Source organism: Cupressus sempervirens, chromosome 10 (genome assembly GCF_028749045.1).
Source record: "Cupressus sempervirens isolate cs-2001-9-10 chromosome 10, ASM2874904v1, whole genome shotgun sequence".
Classification (NCBI taxonomy): Eukaryota; Viridiplantae; Streptophyta; class Pinopsida; order Cupressales; family Cupressaceae; genus Cupressus; species Cupressus sempervirens.
This window is the reverse complement of record NC_143127.1, coordinates 973,576,049-973,597,330: the sequence shown is the minus strand read 5'-3', so window position 1 is coordinate 973,597,330 and position 21,282 is coordinate 973,576,049. Positions and strand designations below refer to the sequence as shown.

Sequence of the window (21,282 nt, the reverse complement as noted above, 5' to 3'; positions counted from 1 at the left end):
ATATGTTGTGTCTAGATTCTATTAGCATTTAAGTTGAATAAAACAATATAATCACTCTTTTCAGAAAATGAAAGCATTTATATTTCCTTGTTACTAGAGTGATAAAGTTGTTTAAGGCACTTAGCACACTTGAGTTAGAGCCACAAAGTTGTGTTCCTTTCTTGTAGTGTCTATGGCTATGTTTCCGATGCAGGTGTGAGGATCGGCCGTTCAGATGCGCATTTTTTGGGGGGATATATATGTATGTATGTATGTATGTATAGAAATGCAAGAAATATACAAAATTAAATCATTTGATAGTATGATACTTCACCATTGATCAAGATATGCAATAGTTGACAAATATTCAAATTGAAATAACTAATAAGCCATATCATGTACAGCTATGTTCATGATTCCAATGCAAATTAGAAAATCATTACAATTTCAAAGTCAAAATTTAGTTCATGATGCAATGTTTATTAATCATGATTCAAGATTCACTAATCAGATTCAGAATCATAAGGATTCTTGAGAAAACCCACATCCTCATCTCCAACTATTGCTAGTTCAAGATAATTTGAACCCAAAATGGTTCCACTTGCACTAGATACACCGTGTGTCATGATTTCATCATCATCATCATCATCTTTTATGATTGGAGTAAGATCCTGAATTGTTGCATCTGAGTTGGCACACTCAGGGGTTACATCCCAAGGCTTGGCTATCCCTCCTTATAGTGATCCTCTATACGTGACAAAAGACACAAGTTGGTATGATTGTAAACCAATTCTTTAGCTTTCTTTGATCCCAACCAGTTACATTTCACTAAGTGGAGAAAAGAGTGTGTTGGCTAAATTTTCTGTAAGTCACTAAGATTGCAACTGACAAAGTTGTGACTTTAGGCAACGAGTAATGAGATAAATCTTTCCTCTCAGCAATAGGGGAGGCTCCCTTCTTACCGTAGGTGGATTGAACTGGATTATAACTGAAATTTTACAAAAGGGTGGTTCTCTGAATCTATTCCTCTTTTTTTGAGGAATGATTCACATGTAGCTACAACTTTAAATTCTATAAAACTCTTCTCTTGCTACGATAATACTAGTAACTTGGTGGTTGACAAAGAACAACTCCTATGACAATGGTTAACTATAATACTTTGGTGGAGTAAGAATTGAAACCCAAAATCTCCTGTGATTAGCCCGAATTTCTGATTTAACAAAAACACTTAGCAAGGCACAAAGTCTCTTGACTATTGTCTTCAAACTAAAATACCTCAAACTAAAGCTTAAAGTCTTTAGCCCTTAGTAATTTGCAGCTACTATTAACTATAGAAATTCCTCTCCTGACGCTCAAAGTCTTTCAGAAGACAAACTGAAATCTCAAATGATTCACACAATGAAGTTATTAAATGAACTCAAGAATGATGAAACAATGCAACATAATAACATTATTTAATATCAAGATTTGCTCACAAAGTTTGGAAAATCTTGCTTCTTTTATTCAATTCTCCAAATTGCATGTTGAAACACAAAATTTTCAACAATACAAGAACTCCAAGCATAACCTACTTGCCTAAAACGAAAGTTGAATATTTACAATGAGCCCTCTCCTTTATATAGGAAAAGACAAGAGAAAAGTGGAGAGAAAGGGGAAACCCTCAACCACTTTGACCTATTCATCAACTACCTATGACTTATTCAAAGTTGCACTGCCTAATGCACTTCCGACCTGATTGCATGAAGTCACTATACATGTACAAGCTTTCTTGTATATACAATATGTTCTACTTCGACATGCAATCTGTCATAAAAACTACACACATTCCTAGATTGCATAGAAATGAAGTGTCTTGGGCACTTGAAAGCCATCTTCATAAAGTAACAACTAGCTTTTCAAACTTTTGTAGATACTCTCATACAATTGCAGCATCTGGTTCATTGGTATGTTGTGTAATGATGGTCACTTTTTGAAGTATGCTGGCACCTTATGAAATAACATTGTTACATTCCCTCCGCTTACTTTTTAAAACACTCAATGAAGATTTCCAACTTGCCAATATATCTATCATGCTGAAGTTGAAGTCATCCGCTTGAAACTCTTGACAAATAGCTTCTGTGAACTGCTTTAGAATATCCTCTTTTTTGATCAATTCACATTTTTTAGAAAAAATCTTGCATGACAATTCTTGAAACATTTATTGATCACTCTTGGTTTTTGCTTTGTTTTATCGCTATTATGATCTCAATGACTAGTCCTTGCATGACTTGTTCTTTGTGGACCATAAGATGTAAATAGTCATAATACATCTTACTGGAAAGTTGACCTCATATTCACACAAGATATCGGGATCAACCTCTGTCATGCTTCTCCAAATCTCTAGATCTTCATCCAAAAGATTGAGCTTATGGTCGAATGACAAAAGAAGTTCATTCAACGCGACTTTTGTTTTCTTTCCATTCTTCAGTACTCTGTATGCATTCCAAATCACTTGCACACCTTGTGATTCTATTCATGGTGCTCCACTCATTCACGGCCTTTTCTTTTCGTTCCACTTGTACCACATCCTCAAAAGGGACAAGATTAGTTGATAGAGAAGGGGCCTTAATCTTCTCTCTGATATCTAGAAGCCGTGCATTCTCCTCTTTCAACTTGTTCTTCTTCTTCCACAGTTTGCTTGAGTAGGCTGACTACATCTTGTGCATCTTGTTGACAACTCAAGCGTTTGTTTACCAAGTTAAATTTTGGTGAACTTTTTCTTCTTCTTCCATTATTTTTCTTGAGTAGGCTGACAACATCTTGTGCATCTTGCTAACAACTCAATTGTGTCTGTTTACTAAGTTCAATTCTGGTGACTTGTAATCTGTGTATTGCATTTCATTTGTAGGTTTGCTAACTAGAGGCTCAACTACCTCTGCATACTTGATTTCATCATCTCAAACCATGACCCTTGAAACCATTTTTGCATTTTTGTTCTCTAGGGCTTTGGTTCTAGCAACTTGTTTGAACCCATGGTCCTTGGGCAAAATTTCCTTTTTCTTTCTCTTTTGAGTGATTGGGCTTGACTATGGAAGTAGAGGAAAAGAAGAGGATCCTATCGCAGATGTGGTAGCCATTGTGGACACTGAGTCAACCTGTGCAACTGTGGTCAAAATAGGTGGATTCTTTGTCTGAATAACAACTGGAGTGGGACTGCTGTGAGTAATCTCAACCATGAACTACTCGAATTGTGTTGCAGTGGTATCTAACATCACCATGGATGAAACCATCATAGAGGTAGTCATGGACTGTGTAAAACACAGTCTCAAAACTTTCATACTGGTCCACTGACAAGATCACAGGAGTAGCTAAGGATATGGGCAGAGTTTGTTGTCATGAGCCCAAATTGAAAGGATATATGAATATTCAAATAACATATTATATAATGATAATAATTAAGAATAATAATATTAAAGTAAAATATATTATAATCTATTATATAATACTGATATATTTGACAATATAAAAATAAAACAATATATAAGATTATAGCATAATTGTAATGTAAAATATTATATTATAATTATAATATTAATGAGTTAAATAAATTAAATAACAAATAAATATTTTGATTATAAATGATATCAAATACCAATAATAATTTTATACTGTACCTACATGGGTTATATTATGAAATGGACATATTCAAGAATAATATTATAATATAATTGAGAATTAAATATTATTATAAATAATATATAAAGAAAATATACTACATAATACTATTAAGAATAATGATATTACTAATAATATTATTAATATAATATATGATATGTTATAATATAATTACATAAATCAATAAATATAATTTATAATTATGATTGTATTTGATAAAGTAAAATAAACAAGTATTAAATATATATATATATATTATTTATTGTTATCTTATATCAAATAGATATAATATTATATCAATTGATAAAAACATTAAATAAATAAATAAATAAATAATAACAATAATTAATTATATAATAATCATAATAATAATATTAAAAATAATTGTCAAAGACTAAATTTAATAAAGTAATATTAAACAACAATAAATAAATATTATCACATAAATTATTAGCGTATATGCTATTTCAAGATATCAAATTGATATAATCATATATTACATCAATTGATATATTGACAATATGAAAATAATATAATTACATTAATAATAATATAATAATAATATAATTATATTATAATAATGTTAGTTAATATGAAGTTTGATAATAAACAAACACTATTGCAAAAAGAGGGGTAAAAATTTATTAAGACAGAAAGGAATACAACAAGGAGAGCTCAACAAGGAGCTCAATCCTGAGCAACAAGATCATCAAATTCTTGCACCATCTCAAAGGACAGTTGCCTCCTATCCCTAATATTCCAACCCGGATCATGACTAGAAGCCCATTTGGCTAAACAATCAGCAGTTCTATTCCATTCACGAGGAATATACGTGAACCTAATGAACTGAAAAGAGGAAGAGAAGAAAATAATCTGCTTAGCAACAGTGGCCAGCTGCCAATTAACATCCTCAAGCTCTTGCGAAGAAAGCATGTTCACCACCACCTGGGAATCAAACTCACAGATAATCTTACTCCATCCCCGCAAGCAACACTGTTCCACAGCATATAAAATAGCCTGAGCTTCCATGAGATTGTTAATATAATCACCCTTATGAACTGAGAAGAAAAATTTAACATCCCCAAAACTACAACGAGCCACTCCGCCAATACCAGCCGGACCAGGATTCCCACGGGAAGAACCATCAGTGTTAATTTTCAGAACTCCACAGGGAGGAGGAGTCCAGTGCCCATCCCGGTTAACCCGACCCTTCCTCTGATGGTGAAGCTGCCTGGACATAGAAGGAAACCTATGAGCTGCAGCCCCATCCTGAAGATGAAAATTGAGGCGATTACAGATAGCAAGATCAACAGGAAACAAACACTATTGACAATAATAAATAAATAAAGATATGAATAGAAAAACCAAAAGGACACGACTATTTGATATTGAAATATAAATGAAGAGCAAGGGATATATATCAGGGGAAGATATAAGAAAGGACAATCTGGAGTTCAACAGTACAGAGGGACAATACACAAACAGCACAGCAGCAAGTAAAAAGACAATGTTCATCGACAAATAGCATTTGATTCAGATTGAACAAATACAAAAAATTAATTATTAGTATACAAGAAAAGGCATTAGACATAATACAACCATTAAAGATATAAAGATATCATACAGCAGAACCAGTGATCATATAGACAGCAATGTCATCAGAAATATTGGTAAATGTTATTATGAGAAGTATGAATTAGAAGATACCTTGCCAGTAGAACAAGAGGGATAACAACTTATTCTTTATCTTTGTTCTATATTGATTTGGTGGTTGAGCACCTGCCTATTTGGCACATTTCAGTTGCAAGCATATAACTGGCAATCTGAGACAATACGATAGTTGCATAAGCTACTGATTTGAGGTAGAAACAAAGTCATCTTAGAAGAGCATCTCTCTGAAAGACAACAGTAGACTGAAAGCTCAGCATATGGATTATTATGAAACGGATAGAAAGGAGAAGCGAATAAGAAAATGCCCTAATCAGGTCATTACAGCAGCCCATGGCAAATTGAGCAGCTTTCTTTCTTAGTTTCAATGGTGTCAGTGTTGAAGTAGCATCTGTCAAAGTAATCATTAGGAAAAATATGGCAAAAAGGATACAAATAAAGGAAAAGTCGCAAAAATGAATGACCCCCAAAAAGGGTTCATTACATTTGTGTTATCAAAACTGAATACATAGAAGGAGGTGCTTGCTTTATGGAGAAGGCATGCATGATTGTATCCAGTAGTGAATTAGGAGACTCATCTGACACAAGAGCAAAGCCAAGAAGTGCAGTGGCAACTGACATGTCTACAAGAGGAGGTGCCATAAGAGTAGACCTTGTTGGGTTTGATGGCATCTTGTCATTATTGGAATCGATTTGGATCTTTTGAGGCTCCACATTCTTTACCTCTAGTACCCTCCCCGTAGCCTTGCTTCCTTTGATGGGAAGCTTTGCAATGGATGCAACTGGAGGCTCTGAGGATGAGGTAGACATGTCATCCCTACCTTTGCCCTTAATTGCTGACCTCAAACCAATCATACTAGTAGAGTCAAAGTCCTTCCCTGGCTTGATTTTGGTGCATTTAAGGCCCCTTCTCTTCAACTAGATACTAGTTTTAGCAAGGACGAATTGGAAACAATCCTAGATTAAGGTACTCTCATTAGATGACTATGTCTGAGGTAGAATGGGCAAGTTCTCCACATGACGTTTCATGTAGTCTGGACCAAGAATATGATCTGTTAGAATGAATGCTAATGTTATTCCTACGGGGGAGTATCCTAGCACTATTGGAGACATGATTCAGTGGTTGTGTATTACATTCATCATAGAGTTTATCATTGATGTCAACATACTAGTTATTCTGTGAAGACTGGTTGAGCAGTAGACAGAGTTTGGTGCCATGCAGTTCAAGGATTGAAGATTATCTTATGCACACGTGGGATTATGTTCTAGAGTATTTTTAGATGCTACAGTTAAGAGCACGTATGGAAATATGAAGACTGGACAAAGTTATGATGGATTTGGTGAAGGTAGCTATCAGACAACGTTTCTGGAAAGTAGGTATTGTTGTTTGGATTGTATCTCCTAACAGAGATGAAATTTGGTTGAGAAAACTGAGACATAGGTTGAAGACATGTTGAAGATGCTTTGGTTAATCACCACATTCAAATGATCATAGAGTGGAAAGTTATGAAGACTGTGAGATAAGAGATTGCTTGTAATTGTGAAAAGATGTAATATTATATTGTAACATGTAATGTAATATCTTAAATTGGTCCTATATTATTATAATTGGGAAAGTCTCAAGGCTGACTCAATAATTTGTTTTAGGACTTGGTATAAAGGAAATATCATTTCCTTGTGGATAGGTATCCACTGCGAATGTTTTGTAATCAACAAGATCATTTTTATGTCGTGAACTTGAGAGAGAATGCAAGATTACATGCGAATATCTTTTGGATTAGAGAAGGGATTGGTGCAGTTGAGGCACAATGAGCTTACAAGGAACTATATCTGGCAAGAGAAGTTGTTGTTGGACAGTTGTTGATGTACACTTGTATTATTCAATCAGGATAGTATTGAAGATGTTTGGAGAGTTGGTCCATCCGTCTTCCTTTGAATTCCCAACAGGGTTGGCACAACTCCTACCACGGTTGGAATCTTCTAATAGGGATTCAAAGTCTCCTAACAAGGACTCATATGTATTGAATGTATTGCATTGACTCCTAACAGGGTCCATCCTTTCACAAGGAACTTTTATATTAGTATATCATTTTGTGGGTACCATGCCTGCCGGGGTTTCCCCTGTGATCAATGGTTTTCCTAGTTAATATAGCTGATATTATTGTGTATGGTTATCATTTTATGGTTGTTGCATCTATTGATTATATGTTTTGGAATTATAGAAGATATTGAGAGTTGTTTTAATTGCATAACTGATCCACCCGTCACCCTCTTAGTTATCTTGGTGGACTTTACTTTCTAACAATTGGTTTATCAGAGCATCAGGTCCTTGAAGGAAAAGGTTAATAGCTTAAGGAGATCTATGATGCACTTTAGGAAAGAAAGTTTGAAGTTTGATGGAGTTAACAATTATAGTTGGAAGGAAAAGATGAAGATACATTTGCTATGCATGGGTCCGGGTTAATGGTCAATTACTACAGGCATAAAGGATTTGATTGAAGAAGACGAGCTTGAGGGTTGCAATGAAACAAAGACAGACACATTCATGTTCAATATGCCTGCTAGAGAAGCAATATTATCAACTCTTCTTGAAAATGAATTTGCTCAGGTAAAATCTTTAAGACTTGCTCATGAAATTTGGAAAGCTTTGTAAAGTACATTTGAAAGTGATAAACATGCTCAGAAGGTTAGATTATAGAATTGGATATGTTTATTTCAAGATGCTAAAATGATGGAAGATGAATCTGTAAGAAGTTACTTTGGTAAAATATCATAGATTGTTATAGGTATTAAGACTTGTGGTGGAGAGAAATTTGAAGATGAAGTTGTACGGAAGATATTGTAGACTCTGATACCTACATACAGACAAAGAGCACAAATGATACAACAAATTATTCCCTTGACATCTGATTTTACAAGAGAGACACTTCTTGGGAGATTGTAGTCAGCAGAAATGTGGATGAGACAAAGTGGAGAATCGCCTAGAGTTGAAACTGCTTTCGGCTCGTTAAGTCGTCAAATATATTAACAACAAGTGCTAGCACAAGTGGAGATTATGCTAGTAGCAGCCAAACAAGGGTTGAAGAAGATAAGAAGATTGAGGAAGGACTTGCCCTGCTTACGAAGAGAGAACATAAAGGTAACAAAATCTTGAAGTTTTGAACTTGTAATGTATATGGTCATTATTCTTCTAAATACCCTAAGAGAGTAAAAAAGACTAGAAAGCCTCACAACTCAAGAATGCATAAGGATTGTCTTTTTGCTGATGAAGATGAATTAAATGCTAAAGTGGAGGAAATCTTGTGTGAAAGTGATGATGAAATAGGATTTGTTGCTATTAAGGAAGAAGGCCGCAAAAAAGAAGTCAGAGAAGAAAAAAATTAGTATCACAAGTTGAAAAGAAGAAATCTGATTGGATTATTGATGGTGGTTGTTTCCATCACGACTTGAGATATGAATAAGTTTGATGGAGGAGTAGTTAAAATTGGAAATAATGCAGCCTGTCATATAAAAGGAAAATGATCTATTACATTTGATGGAAAAACTAACACTGATGATGTTTATTTTGTGGATGTTTTGAAGCATAACCTTTTTGAGTGTGGGACACCTAGTGGACAAGGGATATCAGTTGTAGTTCACAGAGAAGACTTGCATTATCAAAGACACAGATGATATATTGATTGGTACTGGTACAAGGACAAGAGGTAATGTATTTTTGTTGAATCCTACTGAGATGACATGTTTAGTTGCTGAGGTGGATGTTACTTGGTAAGGGCATATGAGATTTTGTCATTTCAACTTTGATCACATGGGAAGGTCAGTATGTAATAGTCTGCCTTGTTCTGTTATTTTAATGTCTATTTCTTCTTGTAATTTTGTCAAACAATTGGCTTGCAACTAAATTTCTTATAGTTTTCAACTTGATGTTGATTAATGGTTTCTCAAGATTCTTTGTGTTTCATATGAGATGCAAATAGGAGGCAACATAGAACTATATGCAACTAATAACAATGACCATTCATTAATTTCTTGTTTCAGATTATCAGAAAATTACAAGTACCATAACAATCATATCTTCTCATTAAACTCAACACATTATATCAACTATAGAGTTCAATGATGGTCCATACCCATTGCGGCTACATCAGTGTTAATAGGTCTGAAATTGCTATAGTAACTCGCAGCTACAGTGATCTTGACTGCTACAGTAATTCGCTGCTACGGTACTGCGCTACAGTGATTCGGACTACTACAGTAACTCGCTGCTACAATACCGCGCTACAATGATTCAGACTGCCACAGTACCGCGCTACAGGAACTTGCTGTTACAATGTTGAATCTCAAGACCATATCTTTCAATGGTGTCAAGATTGAAAGCGTAGAGGGTTTGCGTCCTCCAGGCCCGAAGAAATAATCTCCACAATTACTTCCAATTTCAAAAAATATTCAGCATGCCCAAATGAGAGTTATCCTCTTTCTTTTAACCCTTCCTCACTAGTTCTACGCTTCCTTCTTGCCAATGTGGGATAATACATGAGTTTTAATGTTACTTTTTCCCTTTTACGAATGCCCATGTATGTATTTTAAAAGGGGGGACTTGATTTTTTATAAAGTGACTTTATGAAACATTATAATATTTAATTTTAGTAGTCACTTTATCGTTATAACTTCAAACATTAAAATAATATACCAAATAAACTCAGAATCCCCACATATGATAGCTCATCAGAAAGAGCTTGACAAAATGCATCTCATCCTGCCATCGAAAAATGAAGGCACTGCATCCCCTGTTGGCTTACTAAAAATAGTAAGTCCTCCCCAAAACCCAAATAAATGAACTCCATTAGGCCTGTAATTAGACTTGACTAGGCCAAATAACCTCAGGATCCCTTTTGAAGTCCTGGTTAGCCCTCGGGACCATGAAAAGAACGGGCTAACGAAAACATATATCTAGACTGGCTAAGTGGGGGACATTGTAATGTCCCCTTTTTAGCATTCATAGCATGATGTTGTCGTTAGCCTATTTCCCCACAGTCTCCTAGGCTAACCAGGACATTAAAGGGATTAGAGGCCATTTGGCCTAGATAGTTTCAGTTGCAGGTCTTTCTGAGGGGTTTTGAGGCAACTTTGGGCATACTTACTATTTATAGTAAGTCATCTTGGATATGGTCGGACATCTAGTGGTAGTGGTATGTCGATGGTAATTGTTTGAAATCGGCAAGAAGACTTGTTTATCATTGATAAGATTTGTTATGCATTGATAAAGCTATTTTATAAAGTTAAATTTAAATATTTAACTTTATTAATGAATAGACTATAGTTTGTGGGAAATATTTAAATTAAAAGAGTCCCCTTTATTTTATAACACATTGGAGACATAAGTTACATAAAAGGGAGTGATGTTTTATCCCACATTTAGAAAACGAAGGATGGAGCCCTTGTGAGAACACTATAAAAAAAATGGAAGAGCTTCTTTTAGGCATGCTTGGAAATATCAAAAAAATTGGGGAATTTTCTAGAGATTATGTCTCAATAGTTTGAAGGACGAAATCCCTTCAAGTTGGAAATCTTGACGTCATTGAAAGATATGGTCTTGAGATTCAACATAGTAGCAATCCGAAAAAGCAGATACGAAAAAGCAGTCCGAAAAAACGGGTACGAAAAAGCAGTCCGAAAAAGCGGGTACAGAAAAGCAGTCCGAAAAAGCGGAATCGAAAAAGCAGGCCGAAAAAGCAGTTCGAAAAAAGCAAAGCAGAAGGGGCAGCATTGAAGGAAATTATTATAGCCATCTACAATCAGGTTCTTTTGGTAGTATTGCTTTTTAGGGTGTTATAAGCTTTCAGCTGTAAGTGTGCATTGTATCAGCATTATCATTTTGTAATCCATGTAAATGCCAAAGTCTTGGCCATATTTCATGAGCATTGTATTTTTTCATTGCAATTAAGAAGATAATAGTTGCTGGTGTCATTTAAGCAATTTAATATCATTATTTATCATCTAGTTAGTTTGCATATCAATTGTTTGTAAAAATGCCAGTTGGCTGTAGGTGTTCATTTCTCATGCTTAGATCATATATATGCACTGAATATTGTCAAAATTAGTAGCACACTCATGTTAAGTCATTGCGTAGTCCATTGTAGTCTTCTAGCACAAGATTCTCATTGATGCGAATTGAAGAAAAAGTCAATTGAAGCTAGCTGAAATACTATATCAGTCATACGTCCCTTGCATGTGAATTGTTTGATGAAATTCCTTGAGCTTTCATCAGCATTTTTTGAGGGCAGATTTGAGGAGGGTTATTACAGACATTACACTGTACTACATTTGCAGTTAGAGATTTGCCTAAGATTGTGAAACCTACTAACATGGTATGTAAGGAATGTGTAATGATAAAACAGAAGAAAGTTCATTTCCAAGCAAGAAATTTACCACTTAAGCGAAGTTGGCGATTGTGTGCACAAACTTGAGTGGTCATACAAAGATGAGCTTTCTATGGTGAAAGGTATTTTATGATTTCATTGGAATGATGTGGGTAGCGTTTCTTAGAGAAAAATCTAAAGTTTTAAAAAAATTCAAGATATTTAAGAGTAGAGTTGAGAATGAATCTGGTTTGAAAATTAGATGTTTGAGATCTAATAGAGGAGGAGAATTTACCTTGAATGAGTTTAACATTTTTCTTGAAGATAATGGTATAAGGGACAACTTTTGCCCCTAAGACACCTGGACAAAATGGGATAGCAGAAAGGAGAAACATAACAGTAACAAAGGCAACAAGAGCAATGATGCTTGAAAACAACATATCTAATTTTTTTTGGAGAGAAGCAGTAAATACAATAGTAAACACTATGAACAGTGCACAAATCAGACAAGGCACTGATAAGACACCTTGTGAATTTTGGTTTAGGCATACACTTTCTGTGAAGTATTTTAGAATCTTTGGAAATAAATGTTACATTAAAAGAGATGATGATATCGGAAAGCTTGATTCAAGAAGTGGTGAAGGTATGTTCTTTGGATATTCATTGAAAGGTAAGACATATAGATGTTTTAATCAGATGATGAAAAGTTTAGAATTCAGGAAAGGATACTTGATTATAATTCTGATGAAGAAACTTATCCAAGGCCTAACAAAGAGAACGTGGAGTAGGAATTATTTTATGAGATTGACATTGATTTGTAGAATGAAGAACAAAGAGAAGAATCAAGATCTGAAACTAGAATAGAAATAAGAGTTGAGATAGTGACACCTAACCAAAATTTGATAAAGAACCACCCTGCTGAACGAATCACTGGAAGTAGAGATAAAGGAGTGATGACAAGAAACTAGGTACAAGAATTATTCTTAATCTCTCAAATTGAACCTAAGAATTTGGATGAAGTTTGGAAGAATGACTATTGGATTAAAGCGATGAAAGAAGAACTAGAGCAGATTGAGAAGAACAAAACATGGGAATTGGTTCCTAAGCCTAAGGACAAGAATGTTATTGGAACTAAATGGTTATTCAAAAACAAGATGAATGAACAAGATGAAGTTGTAAGAAACAAAGCAAGATTGGTATGTAAAGGTTTTTTGCAATAAAAAGGAATTGACTTTGAAGAAACTAAGGAGCAATAAGAATGTTTTTGCATATGCAGCTAACAAGAACTTTAAAGTTTATTAGATGGATGTTAAATCAACTTTTCTAAATGGAGATTTTGAAGAGGAGGTATACATTGAGCTGTCAGATGGCTTTCCTTTGATAAATGAAGATTTTATGGTTTGCAGATTCAAGGAGGCATTGTAGACCCTAGTATGCAAGATTGGATAAACACTTGACAAAATTGGGATTTGCGAAAGATAATGTTGCTAGTAATTTGTAATTGAGGAAAGATGATAAAGGATTAATGATTGTTGTAGTATTTGTGGATGACATTATTTTTGGAGGAAATGACGAAGCAAGGTATTTTCAAAAGAAATGAAGAAGTTGAAATGAGTATGATTGGTGAGATGAAGTATTTCTTGGGATTGCAGAATGTATTGAACAAAGATGACATTTTCATATCACGAGCTAAGTATCTTTAAGACTTATTGAAAAGATTTAGTTTGGAAAGTTGTAAATCTACTGGAACACCTATGATAATTGGATATAAATTGACTAACAAAGATGAATCCCCTACTATTGAATAGAAAAAGTACAAATCTATAATTGGTGGATTGCAATATTTGACACATAGTAGACCTGATATAGCTAATGCAAGTGTAATTGTGGCAAGATTTCAAGCAGATCCTAAAGAGACATTATGCAGTAGTAAAAATAACTTTCAAATATTTGAAGGGTGCACCGGATTATGGATTATGGTATGCTAGATCAATCAATTTTACTTTATGTGCATACATTGACACAAATTGGGTAGGAAGTGTAGATGATAGAAAAAACACCAGTGGTGGAGCATTTTTCTTGGGAGGAAGATTGGTATCTTGGCTAAGCAAGAAACAAGATTATATTTCACAGAGTACAACAAAAACAGATTATGTAGCAGCAACAAACAATTGTAATTAGATTATTTGGATGAAGCAAATGCTGAAAGACATTGAGATTAAGTTTATAGTTCTTGTTGTCATACATTGTGATAAAACAAGTACAATATGTTAAAGAATCTAGTGTTACATTAAAAAACAAAACATATTTCTATTAAGTATCACTTTTTGAGAGAAAGTTGCACAAAAAGAGATCAGATTGGAGTATGTTAGCACAAAGGAGTAGATAGCAGACATATTTACAAAACCTTTGGTGAAGGACCCATTTGAGTACTTGAGAGGTATGCTTGGGGTCATGCCCCGACCTTCTTTTGAGTAGTTGATGTAGATATTGCATCGGTCCAGTGGTAACAAAGCACTATTCTTTTATTTGGATTGGATGCTTGAGGCTTCCTCTATGGGGGAGTATCTGTGTTTGAGCTGAGTCATGAAGGACTTTTGGTAATGGGTATTAATAGTGTCTTTGGACACTTGAGCTTATTGTAGATCATGCTTAGAGAATTGACATAATGATACCTTTGTCATTGATGTCAATGGGGGAGAGTACCACATGAAAAACAGTCTTTATATATGTTTGGGTGAGAGTAACACATGAAAGATTATCCTTTAGGGGAGATATGTTCCTGAGAGATTCATGTTGATTGATTAAGAGGATGTGAAAAGATAATCATGTATGGGAGATTTAACATCTTCCTTATGGATGTTGGTTACAATACAGATGGCATTCATGGACAACATGAATGGGGGAGCCAATGCAGTAGAGATACACTTGGTATTTATGGAACTTAGATTTTTTTCATCTATGTTGCCATTAATGCCAAAAGGGGAGATTGTTAGCATGAATCCTGATGGTATTCCTATGGGGGAGTATCTTAGCAGTATAGGAGATATGATTCAATGGTTGTGTATTACATTCATGACAGAGTTTTTAATTGATGTCAACATACTAATTATTTTGTGAAGATTGGTAGAGCAACAAACAACGTCTGGTTTCATGTAGTTTGAGGATTGAAGATCAACTTATGCGCATGTGGGATAATGTTCTAGAGTATATCTAGATGCTACAGTTAAGAGTGCGCATAGAGTATGATGAATTTGGTGAAGGCAGCTTTCAGACAACGTTTCTGGAAAGCGAGTACCGATGTTTCCAGATTGTTCAGACCCAAGGAGGAGATGGCCAATTTAAACCCCAACGTTTGTCAAAATAAGAGAGGTCTACATATATATATATATATTTTTGTGTATCGACAACAATTGAGCTAGTTTGTCAATTGTAAATATCTTGCGATACAGATGAATCTTGTTTCATTGTTATTGTTCTTGGATGCAAACTGTGGTTTCTATTATCTGTGGCTTGGTTTGCACCTTTTGCATGTCTGCTCTTAGTAAGTGTTTTCCGTACAGGGTAAGAAACTTAACACACATAGTATAACACAATTCAACGCAGAACTGATACTTTATCCATATATGCATTTACTGATTACAATCCGAATACAATGATTACAATGATCACAATGATGATTCCAAAGTCCATCTCGGACGTGTACATATACCTTTCCAAAGGGGTGACTCGAGCGTCACATGCCCGTTCGGATACTATTCTACCCGTCGGCTACACTATACATTTTACTGACAACATCATCCCCCCCAAAAGAAAAAGTCATCTTTGGATGACAATTACAAAACGAAATACATTAACTGACTAACTACAACAAGATAGATCTGTTTCTGTCACACCACTTTCACGTTTGTCCCGTGCTTGCACCAAACTAGTCTCCAAACCACGTTGCATCTGTAGCCTCTACTAACACAATACTGTCTCCTTAATCAAGCTGGCCTTGATAGCTACACATACTGCTTTCTCTGTTTCCAACTCCTAGGTATACTGAGCCAAGTGTCGTTGTACTGCCTTCAACTTGATGATCAGCTCCTCTCGAGCTCTGTATGCGTCCACCAAGACAACTTCACATCCAACACCTACTCCGAGTACGACCTCTGACACAGACACTCATGCCTACAGTTGCTCCAGGTCTCATTAACGGGTCACACTTCCCACGACTGATAACCGCACCGACTGGTGGTCTAGGGGGCATCGTCCCCAGTGAGGTCGAGGGGCAGCACCGCCAGCGCCAAGACCAAATCAGCATCCTCAAACTCACATAAAACTCCATTGTACACACCATTTTTGTGATTTTCTTCTGATTCCACACTCTTTTAGCCAACCACTTGCGTTTTCTACCTGTCTATGTCTTTTCCTTCCCTTCGGCATCATATGTTACTCATTCTGAACTGTTTCAATCTGTCGTCGTTTTTTTTGTTTTGTTTTAGAAAACCTCTTGTCACCCTTCTTCTGCGTCTACCAGTGTACTGCAATCTTCTTCCCCCTCTCCAGTTCCTACCATATGGAATGGCTCCCTTCCTGTATTGAAGATGTTCCCACTTCTTCTTCGACGTACGACTTCCTTGTTATTTCGAAACAATTTTAACTGACGTACAATATTTGTTATAGCTTCCAGACATCGTATGACCACATACCGTACAGTCAACTTAGTTCTTTCTCTTGCTGTACGTCGTATGGGTCTCCTTCCTCCTTTTTATACCCATACAGGCTTCACATGATCTTTTTGTCTTGACCGCACGACCATTTAGTTCTCTGCATGTTTCATCCCCTAAGCCGTACGGTGTATCCTCTTGCTACCATACGGCCTTCAAAATTTCTTCCAACTACCACCATATGGTTTAAATTCTTGTTGCTGTCATCGTACGGTCTCCAAATTTGCTTCCATTTGCCACCGCACGGTCCCCAAATTTGCTTCCATTTGCCACCGTACGGTCCTACCTTAAATGTTGGGCATACGATCTTTGCTTCTGGCTACTTCCTTTTTACCGTACACGTACGGTCTTATGTGGGTTTCCTGTTCCTCCTACCACCGTGGCTCCACAGAATTTACTGCTTTTGACCTTTGTGTAGCCGTACGGAGTCTTTAATAGCTTTGTGGTTTGCTTCTTAAGTCCGTACAGACTCAGGTTGTACAGTTGGCCGTACTTCCATTGCTCTTTATAGTTTGATTTCACAATTATATTTTGATTTTACTTCCTACTCTTTTAATACTTCATTCTTTACTTCACACTTAGAAACTATGTCTAACTCCTTATTTTATTTTCTTATTATACATATATACATTATTTACAGTCGGTTTTATTTCTCAATTTGTCGGCGGGGGACCATTTCTTCCATGGTATATTTTTAATTTCGATCCATTCACTGCATCTGGTATTTCTTTTCCGTCTAGTGTCCATAACTTAATTACCCCATTAAAGCCAACTTCCCGTATCTTGTACGGTCCGACCTATCTAACTTTGAACTTCCCAGGTTTGATTTCGTTTCGTCTATTATACTTCACCACTAACTGGCTTGGTTGAAACTTGTTTAATTAAGTGCTTATCATGCCATGCCTTCCGCTTGTTTTGTGTAACTTTGATGGCCCATTGTGCCTGCAGCCGTCGCTCATCAAGTTTGTTCCAATTGTACAATCTCTCCCTTAAGCTTTCCATGTCACCCAACTTGTTCTCAATTGCTATCCTCAAACTGGGTACCATGAATTTCGTTAGCTGCCACTCCTTGTCTTCAATAATTGTATTTTTGATTCTAGAACCTTCGCTCCGTACAATTGCAGTTTTTATTAAGCCCTTCCTCTTTGTTTCCTGTACACCCCATACGATGTGCTTTCCTTGCTGCTAGCACCTTTTTATTAAATCTGTGGTGGGGTGTAACCTTTTCTTTCTGCGTGGTCTGCTCACCGTGTACTGCATGATGAAATCTTTCCTTTTGCTGGGTTCGTACGATATGTTCTTTCCTTTAGCTTCAGCCGTAACCGCCTTTCCTTCTTTCGCTTCTCTATATTCCTTTAGACATTCATTTTCCTCTCCTTTTCTCACCTTCGTCAACCCTTAACATATTACAATTCGGAAAGAGCTCGTAATCCTCCATTTGCCAGTGTAGCAGTCCGTTCACCAAATCTAGGTTGTCATTAGTTGACCCTCCTAATCTCAACACCCCTTCATCTGGTTCCATCCTCTTTTTACCTTCGTCATCACTCTCACCTTCTCCTTCTGAGTCCGATGACGCTGGTTCTTCCCCTATCATTTGTGTATGCAAATCGATTATGAATCTCATGCCTCCTCTCTCAATGGACAAGGTGTTCCGTTTCCAATCATGCTTTAACTTTGCCTACACCAGCCACCCCCATCCCAGGATGGCGTCGTACCCTCTTCTCTTCAATGGAATGACCACAAAATCCAGTAAGAATGGTTGTGTCCCAATTGTTAACGGCTGTGCCACCAAAGTTCCCAACGGCTTTATCCCATTTGATCTGCTGTGAGTAACTAGAAAGTAGGTGGACATAGCGTTGGTTGTCCAATTTTTTTCCAAATATCTTCTGGTAGCACGTTCACCCCCGTTCCTCTGTCTACAATTGTATCTGCAGCACAATACCCAAAATGCCCATCTCCACTACTGTCGGGTGTCTTCCTGTTGTAAGTGCCAGCAGCGTCGGGTTTGTTGCTGCCGTCATTGTTTCCTTACTATCCTTTGCTTCCTCTATCACTCTCGGGGATGACGTCATATTTATAATAGCCGTACACAACTGTGGCATCGTGAGAAGGTGGTCATTTAGTTTAATTAGCGCTTCTATTTGCATTATCTGTTTCACCATGTTTTGTTTCGCCGAGTTTCTTTTCGAAGTTTTAGTAGTGTCCTTTACTTGTGACTTCTCCGCTTTTATCTGCATTTCTATCTGTGTTCGTGCTTTTTGTAACCTCTCCTTCTCTTCCACATTCAGATATTTTTCTTTCTTCGCTTGTTCCCATGTGATCACCAGTACCTTCTCATTACACGTTTCAATGCTTAATAGATTTACGCCTTGTTTCGGACAATTTGCATCTTTGTGGTCCCTTGGACCACACCATTTGCATAGTAGTTGTGGTGTCTCCTTCATAGTACAGTCCCTTGCAAAGTGACCCCAAAGATTGCATGCCTAACACTATACCATCAGCGGTCTGCTCACATCGTACTATATTCTACTACGGCCTCCGTTGTTATTGTTATTGTTTCCACCCCTTCCACATCTATTATTATTGCGATATCCACCCGAAGTTGCATCATTGCTCATGTTATTGCTGTTGTTGGACGCCTCCTACGTTAGTAACACTTGCTGGTGTCCTTTTGCTTTCATGTTAAACAGGCACTCCTTCAGGGAATGTCTCGCTATTTGGCATATGTCACAAAACTGCTTCTTCGGGCATGAACCCTTCGTATGGCCATCCTCTTTGCAATTTGTGCACCATAGTTCTCCCTTTACTGTGTCTGGATTCTTTTTCAAATTCTTGAATTCTTTCATCATCTGAAGCATATCTTTCTATAATGCTCGCACCACCTTATTCAACTCCTCATCACTACTGCTACTTTTAGAGGATGAATCATTTGAATTAAAGGATTTATGCTTTTTCTTTTTACTCGTCTTTTGTTCACTTTCTAAATCCATTGCACGAGTATACGCGTCGGTGTACGATGCAGGTGTTACAATCTTCATCTTCTTTTTTAGAGCTGGTTGTAGCCCCTCCACAAACCACCGTTTTTTCAAACCGTTCGCTGGTTGACTTTCCATCTTTCCAATAAGTTCTTTTAGTCGTCTGGCATAGGCCCGTACTGTTTCATTCTTCCCTTGCTTAGTACTATATATCTTGGCTACTATTTCATTATCGTCCCGAAGCAATCTGAATTCTGCTATGAACTCTTTTTTAACATTCACCCATGTAGTCAGTTTCTGAGGGTCAGCGTCAGAAAACCAATCAATTGCCACACCCTGCAGAGTTGCTGGGAACTATTTGATCCAATCGTCCTCATCTATCACGCCATTTACCGCTGATATGGTTTCACATGTTTTACAATGTCAGATAGGATCTGCTGTACCATCATCGTTAAACTTGGGTAATTTTTTTTTCGGACTTGCCATCGCTACTTTCCTTTGATTCTGAGGTACTTGCTGAGCACCCGCGCTGTTCTGAGCACCGTGCTATTCAAAGCACCCGTGCTGTTCTGTATAACAGTCTTGTTTCCAACAACCACGTTGTCTGGTGAAAGGTCTTCCAAGTGATGTTCTATTCTCCACCTATATCCATTCGTCCAATGTATCGGAAACAAAGAGATCACTCCACGCTCGTGTGCCCTCGGCACTCGGAGCCGTGCGAGTTGCTTCCCTTCCGTTCAGACACTCTCCCCTCGGCGTATACCGGTTAAGGAACTCCTCCCTTGTTTCCTCCACCAAATTTAAGTGTTGTCGAGTCTCCTCCAGCAATTCCTCGCCACTCCTCAGCCTACTAGGTGAGTGCACTCCCTCCCTCTGTGCCTCTTCACCCCTTCGGTGCCGCTCGGCAATCTGTTGAAGCCTCTGCCTGCGCTCTACCTGCTGTGCTAAAAATTAAAACTTCTTGTGCTGTACGTAGTTTATGATTATCTTTCACCTTGTTCCTATCCTTGTTAAGAAAATTCAACATTAATCTTCATATCATTCCTTCGTTCCAAGTATGCTGGCAACGGCGCCAAATGTTTTCCGTACAGGGTAAGAAACTTAACACATGTAGTATAACACGATTCAACGCAGAACTGATACTTTATTCATATATGCATTTATTGATTACAATCCAAATACAATGATTACAATGATCACAATGATGATTCCAAAGTCCATCTTGGACGTGTACATATACCTTTTTGAAGGGGTGACTCAAGCGTCACGCGCCCGTTCGAATACTATTCTACCCGTCAGCTACACTATACATTTTACCGACAACAGTAAGGTCTTGAGACTATGCCTCTATCGCCTCTCTCTTCTTGAATTAGGTGTATTGTGTCAATTCTCTTTACACTTGACCCAGTTTTCTGACGCTGGCCTTTATATCCTTTGTTTATGCGAGAATGTAATGGGCCATGTAGGTTTTCTGACTTCCATTCTTCTTTCGTTTAGAGCAATGTTCCGAGACTCTGCAAGTCCGAGGAGGCAAATGGCCTCTGGACTCTGACTTGGCCGAGTCCACATGGACTCACCAAGTCTCGAGCCTAGGACTCCAGAAATTTTATTTTTTTTCTTTAAATTTTCTTTTGAAATATTTTGTTTAAAAGATAGAGATTTCTGGAAGGTGTTTTTCTTTTCAGTGTTTATTAATTCCGAAAATGATGTTGTGGTATGTCATGAATTTATTGAGGATTGAATCTTAAATCTTAAATCTTCAAATTTATGTCTAAAAATCTTGATTATTTTAGGAAATTTAATGTTTAAATCTTCAAATGTCGCTAACCAAGTTATAGCAAATTACACAACTGAATAGCCTTGCATCTCAAAATGAAGGATAGTTACCCAAATTGAAGGCTCATTGCCAACATTGGTTACTATCCAGGTTTCATT

General features: G+C 36.7%; 1 protein-coding gene across 2 annotated transcripts in view; it reads left to right on the top strand.

Moving 5' to 3' along the window:
• The window catches only part of LOC149537230 (rhodanese-like domain-containing protein / PPIC-type PPIASE domain-containing protein), a 122,900-nt gene that overhangs the window by 85,888 nt on the left and 15,730 nt on the right, over positions 1-21,282 (top strand). The window lies entirely within an intron of this gene.